This window comes from Natrix helvetica, assembly GCF_964273705.1.
Source record: "Natrix helvetica genome assembly, chromosome: Z".
Taxonomy (NCBI): domain Eukaryota; kingdom Metazoa; phylum Chordata; class Lepidosauria; order Squamata; family Natricidae; genus Natrix; species Natrix helvetica.
The window spans coordinates 40,568,512-40,586,228 of NC_138554.1; the positions used below are offsets into that span (position 1 = coordinate 40,568,512).

Below are 17,717 nucleotides of genomic sequence, written 5' to 3' on the forward strand. Positions count from 1 at the left end.
GGTATTTATTCTCAGCTAAGAAATAATCCAATGTATGCAGACTAAAGAAGACTCAGTTATACTTTTAGTATATATTTTTAACTAATACTCATGGAAGCTAACCCCAAATGAATTTGGGACTTGTATTTATTCATAGCAACACTATTAACTATAGCAGAGTGCTTTTCCATTTACATAATCAGAAAAATACTTCTTAAAATCAGGTTGCAGCTCTGCTTTTAGATCTGCAGACTTACATTGATTGAACTTATTGGATCTTACATGATCTTTCAAGTGTTTTATTTTGCATTCCTAATACTTCAGATACTCCTGCATCATTTATACTGAGCTAAAAACTAAAAAAAACAATTTGCTAAATTGTATCCTATTTTAGGCTCAAAGAATTCAGATAATCTAACTTTAAAGATCTGAAAAATATGCATTGGATTATGCTGATAAACGCCATTTATGCCACTTGTGTATATTGCATGTAATTCAAAATGTTACTCATTTAGAAACAAATCTAAACATATCTTTTCTTGGACCCACAAGTATTTCTCAGATTTCAAAAAAGATATATCCCCCCAAAAAGATAATCAGAATGATAAAAATGACAATCTTGGATTGTTAAAAACAATGTTAATTTTTTAAGAAATCCATTGCCGCAGTAACTTTTATTTTTATTAAGAAGAAGAATGTAAGCATTTGACAATTTCTTACAATATGGGGCATTCCCTCCAACACCTACAGTGAAACATCTCATGCCAACACCTACAGTGAAGAATTCAACTAACTTGAGACGTTTTATAAATCCAATGTTTATACTCTTATTGTAAGCACACATTTCAGAATGGACAGCAACCCAAGAACATTTAAACGTAATCTTGAAATGTAGTATGTTTTACTTGCACATCAAATTTAAGAAGCTTGTGACAATATTGGTGTTGGTTCATCTAATTTAATAGAAGACTTTTTAATTTTAAAATAAGGTTATCACTATTGTGTGATAACTGAGTACTTTGATATTGTCACTATCCCTGGAATGCTTCAAATCAATGGAGAAATCCTAAAGAAGGTGGACATTTTTCAGTATCTGGGATCCGACCTTAAAGGCATTGGTGACATCAATGGTGAGGTGCAAGGTAGGGTGAATGCAGCCTGGATTTGTTGGCAAGAACTCACTGGTGTGTTATGTGACAGATGAATGCCAATCCATCTTAACTCTAAGAATTACAAGACAACCATCCACCCAGTTGTACTGAATGCTGTGCAACCAAAACAGGGACCGAAAACTATATCCATGCCATGGAAATGTGAGTGCTCCATTAGATATCAGGCATCTCCCTTCTTGACCAAATCCCAAATGACACCATTTGACAACATTTTGATGCGGCACCAATTCTAGAGAAGATGAGAGAAGGCCAACTCCGCTGGTGTGGACATGTCCTGAGAACAGCACCTTCCACCGTTGCCAAGACTGCCTACTAACTAGAAATCAATGGCTGGCAACCTAGTGGGTGCCCAAAACAGATGGCAAGACACCATCAACAAAGATATGCAAGCCACTGACCTGCACCCTGGATACACAGCTGACCTTGCAAAGTGGTGCTCAGTGATCTGAAAAGCAGACCCTGCACTTGCGGGAATATGTGAAGAAGAAGAAGAAGAAGTGACTCACTGGTAAAATGCCTCACATAAATGTCTCAGCAACACAAATTTTGGGCTCAAATGCGATCGTAAGTTGACTACCTAAATACCACTATTCAAAATATAACTGACTAAGATTCAGCACCATTATATGGATTCACAGATTACTGAACCTAATTGAAATGGATCTTGGATATTTTTGTTTAGTCTCCAAATAGAATGGAATGGAATAATAAAATAGAATAGAATGAAATTGAAATAGAATAACAGAGTTGGAGGGGACCTTGGAAGTCTATTCCAACGCTCTGCTTAGGCAGGAAACCCTATGCCCTTTCAGACAAATGGTTATCCAATCTCTTCTTTAAAACTTTCAGTGTTGGAGCATTCACAACTTCTGGAGGTAAGTTCCACTGATTAATTGTTCTAACTGTCAGGAAATATACTAAATTGACTTTACTTTTCTACTGATTTCCTATAATAGCTTATGCAAAGCACTCTTTGTTTCAATAGAATAGAATAGAATTCTTTATTGGCCAAGTGTGATTGGATACACAAGGAATTTGTCTTTGGTGCATATGCTCTCACTATCTAATTATATAAAATACTGTAACAACATTTGAATTTCTAATAGCATCCTTCCATTATTACTATTCTGCACATACATTCTCAGAAGCTTTTCCTATACAGAATTTTCCAACAATGAGCACACATTATGCAGTAATTATGGCCATCAGCTGTAGCCTCAAATTCCTTTTTTTGAATATAATCTTATTAAAAGCTTTTAAAATGATATAAATTAATCCAAACTAAAATAGAATAATGAAAAAAGAAAAGAAGAAATAAACTAAAGCACAAAGGGTGGGGGAAAAGAGACTTAAAATTAGTGTGTGAGTGAGTGAGTGAGTGAGTGAGTGAGTGAGTGAGTGATATCTAATCTTTATAAAACAAATCCTAACCTTGAAATGTATGTTGTTCTTGCAGGATAGTTTATGAAATTTTGTGACAAAATTTATTGGAAAACTTTTAATCTTAAAATAAGGATTTATTTTACAAATTGTAATTGTAGATTCATTTCTTTCTATAATCTGTCCTATCTAATCATCAGAGCTAGAAATCATAAGGTAATTTTTTTTGTTTTACACAAAAATCTATAAAAGGTTCCAATCAGCAATAAAAGTAGATATTCTCTTTTCTCTAAAAAGGTCATTTTGAGAAAGATAGGGTGGACTGAAGATGTCTTTGTTAAAGACAGAGCTAATACTGAGCACAATTAAGAGTTGGCAAGTAGATGGTACTTTGTAATTCCTGTGGATAAATTGTGGACTTCAGATTCAGGGTTACTCTGGGAGAGGATGGAATAGCCATCTTGCTCAAACCATAGTTGTTATCTTCAAGGACATTGGGTTTGCATAATATTTTCCAGTGGGGGAGAGGGAGCGGTCACGTGTGGCTATTCTCAAAGCCTGATTGGTCCAAAGACTGAGAGCAAACTCTTAAATACTCCTGCCTTCCCATTCTTCCCCAGTTTCCTCTCAGTCTGTTGGTCCAATCACTGTTTGAGATAGTTTGTTGAGAGAAAGGTATTTTTAAAAATATTTTTCTTGGAAATTGGCTTGTTGATTCAGTTTAATTGGTTACTCTAAATTCTGTTAAATTCCAAATTAAACAGCTGCAGCCCAAAGGGATAGTTCTTTCTGCCTCGGATGGTTTGGGGGGGGGCAATCTTCCTCCCCTCCGCGGGCCTGGAGTTCTAGCCCGATCCCCGGGCTGCGGGGGTGCCAAGCTCCATAGGGTGGCTAGTGAGTAGCTGGGCCTCCCGGCTGTGTCTGGGGAGAGCCGGGCTTCGCTGAAACGCTGAGGCGAGCGCGAGGAGCCTGCGGAGCCGCCATTTAAGCTCCGGGCGGCTGCCGCGTTTAAATTGAAGGCTTGGAGGCACGAGGCCTCGGTGGAGGTGTGCGCCTTGCTGCGTGGGGCCCCGGGAGGCTTTAGGTGGCTGCTTGACTCAAGGCCCTCCGAGGGGGTGAGAGGCCTTTCCGCGGCGCTCCAGTATCAGAGCCAGCACGTGTTTTTGGCCGGCGGCCATTTTGGAAAGCCACGTGCGCAGGGCTAGGCCTCAGCCCGGGCGCCCATTTTGTGGAGGCTTTGCCATACAGGCCCTGGTTTACCGGCAGCTCCTTCAGGCCCCGATCTACCGACTGATCCTCCAGGGCCCGATCTACCAGCAGCCTCTTCAGGCCCAGTTTCCGGCGGGAACTACAGAGGCCTCATTTCATCGCCCAAGCTTCAGGACCAGTAAGTGGGGCGATGGAGGAGGGGTCGGAAATTCCCCAGGGTCAAATGGAGGCCCCTTTGGAGGGGAGCGGGTGTCTGGGGCTGGTTTCTGAGCCCAGGGAGCCCCCAGCCAGGCCCGTGGCCTCTAGTCGGCCTTCAAGGTCCTCTACAAGGGAGGAGGCCAGGAGGCACAGGGCCTTGGAGAAGACTTTTGCCAGGGCTGAGAGGCAAGCCAGGGCTGCTGGGCCTGTTTCCCCCAGCAGGTCCAGATCTCCACTCAGGCCTGCTTCAACTCGTTTCTCCCTCAGAGGATTCAGCCCTTCTTCTCCTTCGGCTTCCCCTTCCAGGTCACGCAGCCGTTCCAGACAAAGGGAGCGTTATTCTCCTTCGGTTTCCCCAGGTTCGGGGAGGGGTAGCTCTGATGACCCCCTGGAGGGTTCCTCTAGAGACCACTGTTATGGCCGTAGGCTGGCACCACGTGGTCCCAGGCATTCTGATAAGGACATGGATGATTTAGAGCAGTGCTCCCCAACCTTTTTATCACCGCGGACCGGTAAATGTTTGATAATTTTTCCGTGGCCCGCTTGTTTTGATTTAATAATTTTAATTTAATTGTATTTAAACATGCCTTCAAAATAAAATACAGCTACACCAAAAAATGAATATAAAGTGATTTATTTTATTTAACTCACTAGAATGCCAAATCAATGAGAACCCTGAGCTTGTTTCTTTGCAACGAGATGGTTCCATCTGGGGGTAATAGGAGACAATGACACCCGAAGTGTGTTGCTTATGTCCAGTTTATTCCGTTGTTTTGTTTTTGTTGCTATCACTGCAGAAAACCCCGCTTCACACAGATAGGTTGTCGGAAATGGCAATAGGGATTTAAGTGCTGTGGTGGCAATCTCAGGGTATTCCGCCATGACTTTAATCCAGAACACCGGCAGAGTTGTTGTCTCGAACGTAGTTGCCAGCGTGCCCCTTTCAATACAGAGATGCCAGCGTGCCCCTTTTAATACAGAGATGCCAGCGTGCCCCTTTCAACACAGAGATGGCAGCATGCCCCTTTCAATACAGAGATGCCCCAGCATTCCCCCTTTCAATACAGAGATCATCGCGCCATAGTGCTGAGTCTCCTCAATAGCAGAGAACCCCAGCCCCCCCCCTCCGTGCACTTATGCCTGAACCCTCACAAACACATTCGACCCAGGAGTTGTTGACCTAAATAAGTGCAATAGGCCTGGGTGAATGAGAGGGCATTCTAATAAAACCACTGCTGCTCCTCTTTCCGTTTGATAGTGCTGAGTCTCCCCCCCCCCCCTCTGTGCACTTATCTTACGGCAGCTTCTCTTCAGTCCCTGCATCTCCGACCTCGAGTCCTCAGTCCTCCCGTGGCGCCTCCTCCTCGGCCAATGGCGTGAGGTTTGCCTTTCGGCCAATGGCGTGAGGTTTGCCTTTTGGCCAATCAGGAAGCGGGAGGACACACTCCCTGATTGGCCAGGAGGAGCATCAGTGTAACAATAGCAAATTTTCATTCGCTATTGTCACACAATGGGCGGGCTTGGGAGGGCGCAATGCTCTGCGCCTCGGCCGCCCGCCACAGTGAAATGATTTGAAGTTCCTCGGGCGGCCCGGTGCTGATTGATCCACGGACCGGCACCGGTCCGCGGCCCGGGGGTTGGGGAACAAGGATTTAGAGAATCTGTCTGTAGGGATTCAAAAGCTCATTGCTGCTGCCATATCACGGGACATTGCCCAGCGAGATAAGGGAGCTCACTCCTCCAGGTCTAAGGGGGGATGAGCCGATCCCATTATAGGGCTCCCTCCCCCTTCCTTGTCAGTGAGGGGTCAATCTTGGGGGAGGAGAAACCCCAGGACATGGGGTTTTCGGAGGATGAGGATGCTGCGCCCCCTGATTCTCCTCGATCCTCGGGCCTTTTTCCTCCTGCCATGTTCAAACCTCTCCTGAACAAGGCTAGAAAGACTACCAAAATTGGGACTGGGGATCCCACTGTGCCACCTCCTAGGGACCCCGATATGGCCATGTTCTCCAACACGGCCACTAACGAGGAAATTCCTGCTCCCCCTTTGTTTATGGAAGTACTCACGAACCAGTGGGCACGGCCATCTAATTTCTCTAATCCGGGGAGCAGTGATCACAGGTTTTATAATGTGGAACAGGCCTTTGCGCAGGCCCTCCATTTGCCTACCATTGACACCCCTGTAGCTACCCTGGTGGCTTCCTCACCGGTGGTGTCCGGGGATGCGGCTGACAAGTTGAAGCCGGAGGATAAGCGAGCAGAGCTTACCTTGAGGAAAAATTTCAATGCCACGGCCTGGGCCATTAAGTCTGCTGTGGCAGCGTCTTACTTCAACCGCACCACGGTCATGTAGCTCCACAAACTCCAGGAGCGCATTCCGATCCAAGACGAGCGGATTCACCAGGATCTCACTAAGATCTTGGCTGCCTCACAGTTCTCCACCGATGCGACCTTGGACACGGTCAAGTTTGCGTCTAGTGCCCTGGCCACCTCAGTTACCACACGCCGCCTGTTGTGGCTTCGTAATTGGCAGATGGATAACAAGGCCAAGTGGATTTGGCGGCGGCTCGCTTCAAGGGCCCGAACCTGTTTGGGGAGGCTCTCGACCCGATTTTGGTCGAGAATAAGGATAAGAAGAAGGTCCTGCCGTCCAAGGAAAAGAAGGCCGAGTCTAGGTCTCATCCTTATCGTAGGCAGTCTTACAGAGGCTCTAACTATGACCGTGACCAGCGTTTCTCCTCTTTCAGGTCGGACAGGCAGTTCCCTAGGTCGTCCTTCCAGGACTGGAACAGGTATCAGCAGTAGTCCCGGCAGCGCTTTCGAGGCGGAGGCGGTCGTCCCATCCGCAAAGGGAAATGACTCGAACCCGAGTCGTCCCATAGGCGGCCGCCTGTCCCATTATGCGGATCAGTGGGACGCGATCACGATCCTTGGGTCAGATCCACGGTTCGCCTAGGTCTCAAGTTAGAATTTCTCTCCATCCCTCCAAATCTCTTCAGGTCATTCCCTCCGTCTCGGAGCCTGGAGCGCCGTCGCCTGATGGATCAGGCGATTCTTCACCTGCTCAACATTCGGGCAGTGGAGATCGTTCCCCCACTGGAACGGGGCCGGGGCCACTATTCCAATCAATTCATGGTCCCGAAGAGTTCGGGGGGCTGGAGAGCCATTCTAGACCTCAAGTGTCTGAATCAGTATCTGGTGTACAGGCGTTTCAAGATGTCCTCCCTCAAGTCTATCCTTCAGAGCATCAGGAAGGGGGACTTCTTAGCGTCAGTGGACCTGACGGAGGCCTACCTTCATATCCCCATTCATCCAGAGCACCGCAGGTTTCTAAGGTTTTCCCACGGGAATTGTCACTACCAGTACAGGACACTCCCCTTCGGGCTACCTTCGGCTTCCTGGACGTTCACGAAGGTCCTGGCGGCATTGGCTGCTCACCTACGGTCGGTTCCGGTGACACTCCAATGCTACCTGGACGATGTCCTGGTCCAAGCGGGCTCGCTTCCTCAGGCGGTCTCGGACCTACGACGCACCATCCAGTGCCTTCAGACCTTGGGGTTTTCGGTCAACTTCCCCAAGAGTCATCTCTTCCTCTCCAGACGCATTCTTCATCTGGGGACTCTCATAGATTCCGAGTCAGGGGTGGTCAAGCTTTCCCAAGACCGGCAGAAAAGTCTGCAACAGCTGGCAAGAAAGGTTCACGCAAGTCGGTCAGTTTCTGTCCTCACCTTGTCACAGTTACTCGGCAAGATGGTGTCTTGTATAGGGATTATTCCGTGGGCCAGGCTTCATCTTCAGCCTCTTCAATGGGAGCTCATCCCATTCCAGAGGGGACGGCTGAGCAACTCCCTTTGGCTTCTGCGTCCCTCGGTGGGGGTGCGGGCCTCCCTCAGGTGGTGGATGTCCCCGGCAGTGCAGAGGGGTTGTTCCTTCTGGGAACCGGAGAGGGTGTTGGTGACCACAGATACGAGTCTCTTCGGGTGGGGGGCCCTGGCGGGCTCCCACCTGGCCCAGGGCAGGTGGTCGGCTTCAGATCTCCGACACAACATAAATTGGTTGGAATTGAAGGCGGCACGTCTAGCCCTGCAGCATTTTCGGTCCTCAGTGGAGGGCCGCCATGTGCTCCTCCTGATGGACAATGTGGCCGCCAAGGCCCACATAAACCACCAGGGGGGGACCCATTCCCGGGCTCTCTGGTTGGAAGCCCTCCGGCTCAGGGCCTGGGCGGAGAGACACCTGGCATCCTTGATCTCGGAACACATTTCCAGCCTGGAAAATCACCAGGCGGATTGGTTGAGCCGAGCGACACTGGGCAACGGCGAGTGGCAGCTTCACCCGTCCTTGTTTCAGAGGGTCTGCCAGAGGTTCGACACTCCTCTGGTGGATCTGTTTGCCACCTCGGTGAATGCGCAGCTACCACGCTTTTTCTCCAGGTATCAAACCCGGGGGGCGGAGGCCTCGGACACCCTCCGATGCAGATGGCCAGCGGGCCTTCTCTATGCCTTCCCTCCAATCCTCCTGGTCCCGGGGACCGTCAGGAAGGTGATGGTGGAGAAGGCGCTGGTCATCATGGTGGCCCCGTATTGGCCCAGGAGACCTTGGTTCGCGGATCTCGTCCAACTCTCGGTAGCCCCGGCGTGGAGGATTCCACAGGAGGAGGTGGTTCTGTGGCAAGGGGTCCTTCTTCATCCGGAGCCTCAGTGGCTCCATCTAACCGCCTGGTTATTGAGCGGAGACTGTTACGGGTGGCTAGCCTGTCTGACAGTGTCATTCACACCATCGAGGCAGCTAGGCGCCCGTCAACCACCAGGATTTACAATTCCACCTGGGTGTCGTTCGTCAAGTGGTGCACTTCACGGGGGGTTTCCCCTGAGGAAGCGACCGTTCCACAAGTTCTAGACTTCCTGCAAGGGGGTCTAGAGAAGGGATTGGCGGTTAACACCCTTCGTCGACAGGTCGCGGCCTTGTCTTCAGTGTTGGGGGGTGGACGTTCTTCATCCTTTTCTCAAGTTCCCCTGATCAAGCGTTTTCTGAAGGGGGCGGCTAACTTACGGCCGGCACCTATTCATAGGTTCCCCTCTTGGGATTTACCCCTTGTTCTCTGTGCTCTGACGGGTTCTCCTTTCGAACCCCTTCGTTCTGTTCATCTCAGACTGCTGTCTCTTAAAGTTGTTTTTCTGGTAGCCATTACTTCGGCCAGACGCATCTCAGAGCTGGGCGCACTTTCCTCCAAGGAGGACCTTTGCCATTTTCACCAAGATAGGGTGGTACTTCGTCTTGATCCTACCTTCCTCCCGAAAGTGAACACTCCCTTTCACAGGGCGCAAGAGGTTATTTTGCCAGACTTTTGTCCGGGGCCTGCAACTGATAGGGAGAGGCTTTGGCACCGTTTGGACGTGCGTTGCACTCTGCGCATCTACCTCCATCGGACTGCGGGGATCCGCAAGTTGGAGGCGTTATTTGTCTCTTTCCAACCTCGGCCGCTGGGGGCCAGGGTGTCCTCAGCGACCATTGGCCATTGGTTGAGACAGGCCATCGTGGAGGCCTATGAAGCATCGGGTCTGCCCGTTCCCTCGGGCATAACGGCCCATTCCACGAGGAGTACAGCAACCACGGCGGCATGGGCCACTAGGGCCCCTTTCGAAGATATTTGCCGGGCGGCTACTTGGCTGTCCCCAACTCCCTTTAGCAGACATTACCGGCTGGACTCGTTTGCCTTGGCGGAGGCATCATTTGGCCGGAGGGTCCTGCAGAGGGTGGTGGCGGATCCTCCCCTTGGGCCGTAGCTGTTGGGGGTTTTTTCCCTCCCTGGGACTAAGCTTGGGTATGTCCCACACATGACCGCTCCCTCTCCCCCACTGGAAAAAGAATGTTGGTCTTACCTGAACGTGTCTTTTCTGGGGGGGAGAGGGAGCGGTCACGACCCGCCCTGTTTTTATGTGGGGTGGGCCTAGGGGAGGGCCAGGCAGTTCTTGGGCCCGGGTTGTGTTTGTGTTTGATGTTTTTCAGTTCTGGAGTTCGCCTTCGAGGAAACGGGAAGAATGGGAAGGCAGGAGTATTTAAGAGTTTGCTCTCAGTCTTTGGACCAATCAGGCTTTGAGAATACCCACACGTGACCGCTCCCTCTCCCCCCCAGAAAAGACATGTTCAGGTAAGACCAACGTTCTTTCTAATCGTTTTGGAAATTGCTTATTAATGATTTTTTAGCTATTAGGAGTCTTTGGATTGACAAATTGGAAAATACTGGGTGAGTTTCTTTCAATCCTTAGCAAAAGAAATACAAGTTTAAGGATTTTTTTTAATGAAAAGCAAAAGGGTAAGTAAATATTGATTTTAAAAAGTTACAATTGGCATAAGGGCCCTGATAGATTTGAAATGACTTTGAAATAGTTGTAAGAATCTTTTCTATGGGAAAATGCCTTTGTTTGGAATTCTTTTTTTTTTAAATAACACGATAGGATGAGATTTTGAAGGTTAGACATTAGAACCAGAAGGAACTAAAAATTATAAGTAAAGGAGGACACTCAAATTCAACTTCCAAATATAGAATGAACTAAAATATTTTAACATTGGACATACTGAATGATATTTTGAACAATAGACCCAGAAGTTAATTTTAAAAGGTGAAAAAATGGGATATGGGAAGAAAAAAATCATTTGCTTTATTTTAAGAGAAGGTAATAAATTACTACGTACTGTTTATATTTTTAATGAAGGCAGAAGATGTCTATGTATTTATTTTCTTTTTCTCTACCAAATTCTTATTTTTTCTTTGTTATTTTGTCTCCCCTTCTACATGTTCTTTATATACTGATTAGGTTGAATAGATCAGGGGTCTCCAACCCCCAATCTGTGGACCATCACCAGTCATTGACATGCCAGAAACTGGACCACACAAACAAGTGAAGCCCATCTGCAGGATGCAGGCAGCAAACAAAACTAGGCTTCCTCTAGTCTGCGGAAAAAACTCTCTCCATGGAACCGGTCCCTGGTACCCAAAAGGTTGGGGGCAATTGGAAAAGATGATTGAGCTGTCTTTTTCAGGAAGCAATCCAATGAAATGCGGCAAATAGAAATGGTTAAGTTACAAACTTAATTCACAGCTTAAAAATAAAACATCTAGTTCCACTAGCATTTATTATAGCAGATTATAAAATGCCAACTTTTGTTGAATGATGAATGCTGCCAATCGTGGTCTTTGAATAAATCCTTAATATGTATTATTGATAACTTTCTCCTAACCAAAAAAGTTAGATTTAATCCCTAGCCGACAGGGAAGATCTGTTTATGGAAACTGAAACTGTAGAAACACTGGAATATTAATTAAGTACAGGTATTCCTCAACTTATGAAAACAATTGTGCCCAAAATTTATGTTGCTGAGCAAGACATCTGTTAATTTCCCTCATTTTATTATCTTTCTTGCCACAATTGTTAAGTGAATCACTGCAGTTGCAAAATTAGTAATATGGTTGTAAAGTGACTTTCCCATTGACTTTGCTTCAAAATAAATCACCACATGACCCTAAGAAAATGCAACTTTTATAAATACATACCAGTTGCCAAGTGTTGTATATTGTATGTTGATCACAGACCACGGGGAATCTGCAACAATTGATCACAGGACCCCAAGACACTGCAACAGTCATGAATCAGTTGCCATGCATCTGAATTTTGATCATGTGACCATGGGAATTCTGCAATGATTGTAAGTATGAAAAGCAGTTATGTCACTTTTTTCAGTGCTATTGTAAATTTGAATAGTGACTAAATGAGTTGCTGTAAGTTAAGGACTACTGGTAATGCTGTACATCTTGATTGTAAATGAAGGTAAACCTGAATGTAGTTGAATATATATTGGACATTGTTAATGAGGAGAAGAAAAAAGTAATGGCTTGTGGCCAAAATAATTAAAATTCCATAGCAGAGAAGAAAATGAGAAGAAATAGTCAAATCAGTGACTATTTAGTCAAATACTAAAAAACAAAGTTCCAAAAACAACAACTAAGAGGACAGCAAGGAAAGACAATGTGCCTTAGTAAAAAGCTTACTGGATATATGAAAATAAAAGGCATGTAATGAAGGAAGAAAAGGGGCACGGTGGCTCAATGGCTAAGATGCTAATTTTGTCGATGAGAAAGATCAGCAATTCGGCAGTTCAAATCCCTAGCGCCGCATAACGGACTGAGCTCCCGTTACTTGTCCCAGTTTCTGCCAACCTAGCAGTTCGAAAGCATGTAAAAATGCAAGTAGAAAAATAGGAACCACCTTTGGTGGGAAGGTACACCTTCGGCATTTAGTCATGCCGGCCAAATGACCAGGGAGACGTCTTCGGATAGCGTTGGCTCTTCAGCTTTAAAACGGAGATGAGCACCGCCCCTAGAGTCAGGAACAACTAGCACATATGTGCAAGGGGAACCTTTATCTTTAATGAAGGAAAAAAGGCAGACATACCAAGGTATAATGTAGACAGATACCTGGAAACAATAGTGTGTCTGGAAAGCTAAAGTTCAGAATGAGCTGAGTTGGGAAGGATGATAAAACAATAAACATTTTTAAATATAACCTTATTATGCTATGTATTGTATTATGTTATATTTATACTGTACACACACACACACACACACAGGGTGCTCAATGAAAGCAGCAAAGTAAAGAATAAATATCCATAATTGGAGACAGATTAGTAGAAACCACAGGGAATATTTATTGATTTATGTAAAAAATTTAAATTTCTGGGGATGGATGAATTGCATGCTAAGTTAATGGAGAAATGTATTGATAAGTCTGCTTAGGTACAGTCCAATTAGTCTGACATCAATATCTGGGAGTAAATAACATGTGAGCATCTTGAAAACACGATTATCAGAAGTTAGAATCACTTTGACAAAAGCAAGTCTTGGCAAACAATCTTTCAGCATTCTTTTATGTGGCAACTTCCTTAGTAGATTAGGTTTAGAAATAATATATCTTAATTTAAGCAAAGCCCTAAATAATACACTGCAAGACATTCTGATTAGTAAATCAGAAAAATAGACTGACTGCCACCAGAGTATAATGAACACTGGCTCAAAAATCAAACTAAAAATGTTTATCAAAGTGGAGAGAGATAATTGAGTGGGGTGCCATAGGATTCATTCCTCAGCTCTGAGCTATTCAATGTTTTTATTAGTGATTTCAAAGAAGAGGTGGAGAAAGAACATGCCAAATATGTAGATTAAACTAAATTGGGTGAACACCACAAGGAATAAGAGAAACTGGAACAAGTTCAAAGAAGGGTAAAAAGTCCTACAAAGAGACTGAACCTTCTGGGTATGCTTAGCCTTGACATGAAATTATTAAGGGGGAGACAGCATTCTTTAAATATCTAAAAAGATGGCACATAGAAGATCAAGACCTGTTCTCAGAGAACAAAGCATAGAAAAGCAGATATACAGTAAATTACACGAAGGGGGTAATTCAACTGAATATTATATTTACAGTAATTTGACTGTAAAACTAATTATTTACATTCAAGCAGAATCCAAAATCTGGATGTTTTAATTTGGATTTCTACACAAAGGTCAGGATTAGACTCAATAACCAAAATAAACTTCCAACTCTCTCATGTTCTCTTTGCTGAAAAGAAACCAATGTGGCTTCTTTAAAAGTCAAGTCTTGTTTTATTAATATTCTAAATATTAGGCTTCTCTCAATAACACAAAATAATAATAATGAATTTCACAGGACTGAAGGCTCAGATCAGCATTTCTTGCACTTCTGTCTCCTGCCTACTTTGTAAAGTAGATGTTCTTAAACTAGAAGTAATTACACCAAGGAGGTAATTTGGGCATATCCTGGGGGCAAAATGGATCAATTTGTAATTGTTTGCTTGTGAGTTGAGAATTCAGTTTAGATCTGCAGGTGCCAAGATGCTTGCGTAAAACAACAGAAGTTGATTTTTTTTTTGTTATTGTGGAGTAATGAAATTATCCAAGACCAGGGAAATGGCTAATTGAATCAAACAGTGTAAGAAGTACTGATATACTATAAAGGTTGAGAAGCAATTATCCTTTTATCCTCCTGGCCAGGAGATATAATTTATATTGATTCCTTGTTTTGAATGGAGTGGCCTGCTCTAGTATCAAATACTTTACTTTTGATTGTGTGAAAACTAACTTGCACACCATTGCCCCCTTCAAGATTTTTCTACTGCCATGCCTAGGGGAGCTTGGTGGTTTTCTTCCTCTTCCCTTTTTGGTAGCTGACCCAGAATCTAGTGAAAATAGATGGGAAACTCCATTGCAACCTGAGATGCACAGACAGACACGGGCACAGAAAGAATGTGAATTTTAGACACCTGTTTGCTCTCTTTCACATACAACTCATCCAGAAGTCTATCCTGCAGCAGAAATCTGGGATAGATCAGATCCCTTGTAAGTACCCAATCTACAAACTATCACCCTGTAGTTCAAATCAGCATCTTCCCAATCAGAGTCCGAGTTGGCTATAGCCAGCTTGGGAGGACTGGAAAGAGGATTGAGCATGTATGGCTATTGCAAAAGGAATTGGCAAAGAAGCTGTGAATATTTTCAGCTACCCACTATTTTCAGCCTTTTCAATGAATCAGGTGTTCTAATTTGTCCCATAGACTCCATCTTGAATTCTTCTTTTCCCACGACTAAGACTAGAGGGGAGGATGGGAGCACATAAGACATGGGGGCAGCTGTTCAAGAATCAAAAGGAAATGTTGGAAAAGAGGTGGATGCTCACTGCCTTTTTCAAGCCTCTAACTGTTAGAGTCTAACAGAACATCACAGGAAGCAAGATTCTGGAAAAGTTTGTTTAATTAGGTTTAATGTAAAAAAGAAACAATAGATAAGGATACTAAACCTTGGAAACCGAATAGGCAAACTCCTGTCCTCATTTATGAATGAATTCATTAAGGCAAGGTCACTGTGAGGTCTCTGCACATCTTTTTCCCAGACTGTCCTTTCTTTAGATAAGCCTGACTCTGAAAAATCTGTGTGCTCTTTTTTAATGAAGTTTGGCATACTCCCTTTTTTTTCTCAACCTCAGCGCGTTTTATTTACAGCAGCTGCATGTTGCACACAAAGACCAACTGGGTTGATACAAGATGATACAGGAACAAACCAATAAACTTAATTTCCAGGAAGGTCTGCTTGGGGAGGATTAAGGAGAGTTTGGCAACAGGTATGAGTGGCTATGATAAGATATCTTAAAAAGTGATGTGCATGTAGAAGAATTAGCGGAGCTACTATATGCATAGGCAGTAGCTCCAGTCAGTTATTTGATTCATATAATAACAAAAACATTGTTTCACATAACAAATGTCATGTCTAAAGGTGAAATATAACATTTGAAAATTGAAGAAAAATAAAATCTCCCCGAAGCTAGAATGTGCCTTCATTCAGAATAAGATAACTGGGCGTGCAGAAAACGTTGAGGACAACCAATGTCAAGTCCAGAGGGTGCCCCTACAACATTTGAAATGAGCCATATGTAGAGAAAAGATAATTGACCACCAATACACTATCCAGACCCTTGATAGGTACCAGTAGTAGGTGCAAGGAAACTGCGTCCTAAGACCCTTTCAGCAAAAAGAAGACATGCAGCAGACTTGTTGGTTTGATAACATGGTAACGGTTGCAACAAGAAAGGATAAAGGTCTTTACACCTGTCGGATATGAAACTATCAGAAGTCTCTAAGGAGAAGGCCTGAAATGGCCACTTGGGTTGCTGTCATGGCAGAGCTTTAATAATCCCCTTTTAGGGAAGCAGTTGGTCCAAACTCCATTGTTCCCAGAAAAAGAGAGATCATGAATTGGGAGTTTTCCCTGAAGGTCATAATCTCAGCCTGCACACAAAAACCCTGTTATTACTGCATTCACATTTGGTTAGTGAACTAGGGCCCCCAGAAATTGCAAGAACAAAGCCAGGTTATAGAGAAAACAGTATTCAGCCTTACACGAAAGAGTGTAATTTTCCTTGTGAGCTTGGAATGTAGATAATGTGAAAAGGGAAATTCTTCCCATGTGATCTTGCGTGAGTTCCTATGAAGTCAGTATAAATTCCAGTTTACTATGACAAGTTTGGATTTGGATGAAATGTGAGACTTTTTCCAAGAGGTGGCACCAGTGCTGAAAAGCATATTTAATAACCAAGATGTCCCTTTTAAAAACACCATTATAGGTAACTGCTTAAAATAAGAAACACAAGACAAAAGTCATCGATCAAAGTTTTGAGCCATCTTAAATATGGATAGCTGTATTTGGGGAGGGGGATCAATGTCATCTAAGGATACAATCAAATAAGAATCTAAAGCATTACTTTTGTAAAGACTGAAGTAGCATTCATTAAATTATAGCACATTTTTCTGTCCTCACACTTGTTGAATACTGCTGTAAGTTTCTTGATCAAAAATAACATGAAGAGGGACTGAAAAATGGCCCAGAAAAAAAAGCTTACCATCAATAGTTTCTATCCTTATCAGTGGGTGAATTGTTTTACTAGGTAGATCATATTTTTGTATAGTTGCAAAGCTTTTAAAGTTGCCTTAGCTCTAGAATCTCTCAGAGCTTGAAGGTAAATTACAGAATCAACTGTAGTGAGAAGGGTAACAGACAGAATCAAATACTGATGATTAAGACCCCTGATTCATGGGGCAGCTTGAAAACAATAGAAGAAAGGGTAAAAATAACAGCTAAGAAAAGGAGCAGTCTATCAATGGTTTATCTCAGAGTGCAATTAAGCCCAGGTGGCAAGAAATGTAAGGAAGAAATTTCTTTTTAATCATTTTGAGATTTAATGAATGTATTAATGAGTGAGGGTAAGAAATTACTTTTGCAATTCTGCAACATTCTGTGTGTGTATATCCAAATACCCTCAAATATTAAAATGTCTTTACTACAGTCTGTTAATTCTTGCTTCCTTGATCTTGCAAAAAAGTAACAATGTTGCTTTTCCCCATTTATAAATAATATATCTCATTTTTGTGTCTTTCATCTATATCACACAGCGGTAGATTCTGAGGCAACTAGAGGGCCTACATAAATTTGTTAATTAGTCCCTATTTAAATAACTCAGTGAATAACACCTTGTTCTAATTCACATCTTAAGCAAAGAGCTCAAGTTAGCCATATATATTCATGCCATATGTCAATAGCTATTACCCATCTGGCTGGACCATCGAAAGCAGCTCTAGGTCTGATTATGAAATTAATATTACCTAGAACATGAGATTGTTTTCCATATCCTATCAAGAAATGATTTGTGGATGATTTCCCTTAACTCATATAAACTAGTAGCCTTAAAATTGTCAGGGTATATGAGGTAAGGAACTCAAGGAGAACAACAGAGCCACAGGAAGCAATTCCGTTTCTGATGATGGTTGTTGGACCTATCCCATCTGTTTGGTCAGTCAGTTAATGATTTTAGTCAAGTGATCTATCAGAGCTGCAACCTGATTCTGGTGCTGTATTACATGAGTCTAATACTGCAGCAAAGGGCTAGCAGCTCAGCAGTGGCTGGAGCAGCAAAAGGCTAAATTGCCAAGGATGGGGGATGTCTAGAAAAATCAAAATAAAATTTGTCTGCCATTTAGTGGAAGTAAACAGTTGTTGGAAGTAACTGTTCAATTTCTTTTAACAGGTGATGCAAAAAACCCTAGAAGAATATATTTCCAAGAACATGAAGTCTCGGATAAGCACTTTTATTGTAGGAAAATTATGATGATACTACAAAAAAAATTCTATAAGTTGCTGTGCAAGCTCTATTTATA

The 17,717-nt window shown here is 43.7% G+C and overlaps 1 long non-coding RNA gene across 1 annotated transcript; it reads left to right on the forward strand.

Moving 5' to 3' along the window:
• The first annotated feature begins 10,765 nt into the window (after positions 1-10,765).
• LOC309381693 lies at positions 10,766-17,717 on the forward strand. Its single transcript, XR_014173579.1, has 5 exons — positions 10,766-11,016; positions 11,531-11,645; positions 14,181-14,352; positions 15,012-15,130; positions 17,588-17,717. It is a non-coding gene; the product is annotated as an uncharacterized lncRNA (long non-coding RNA).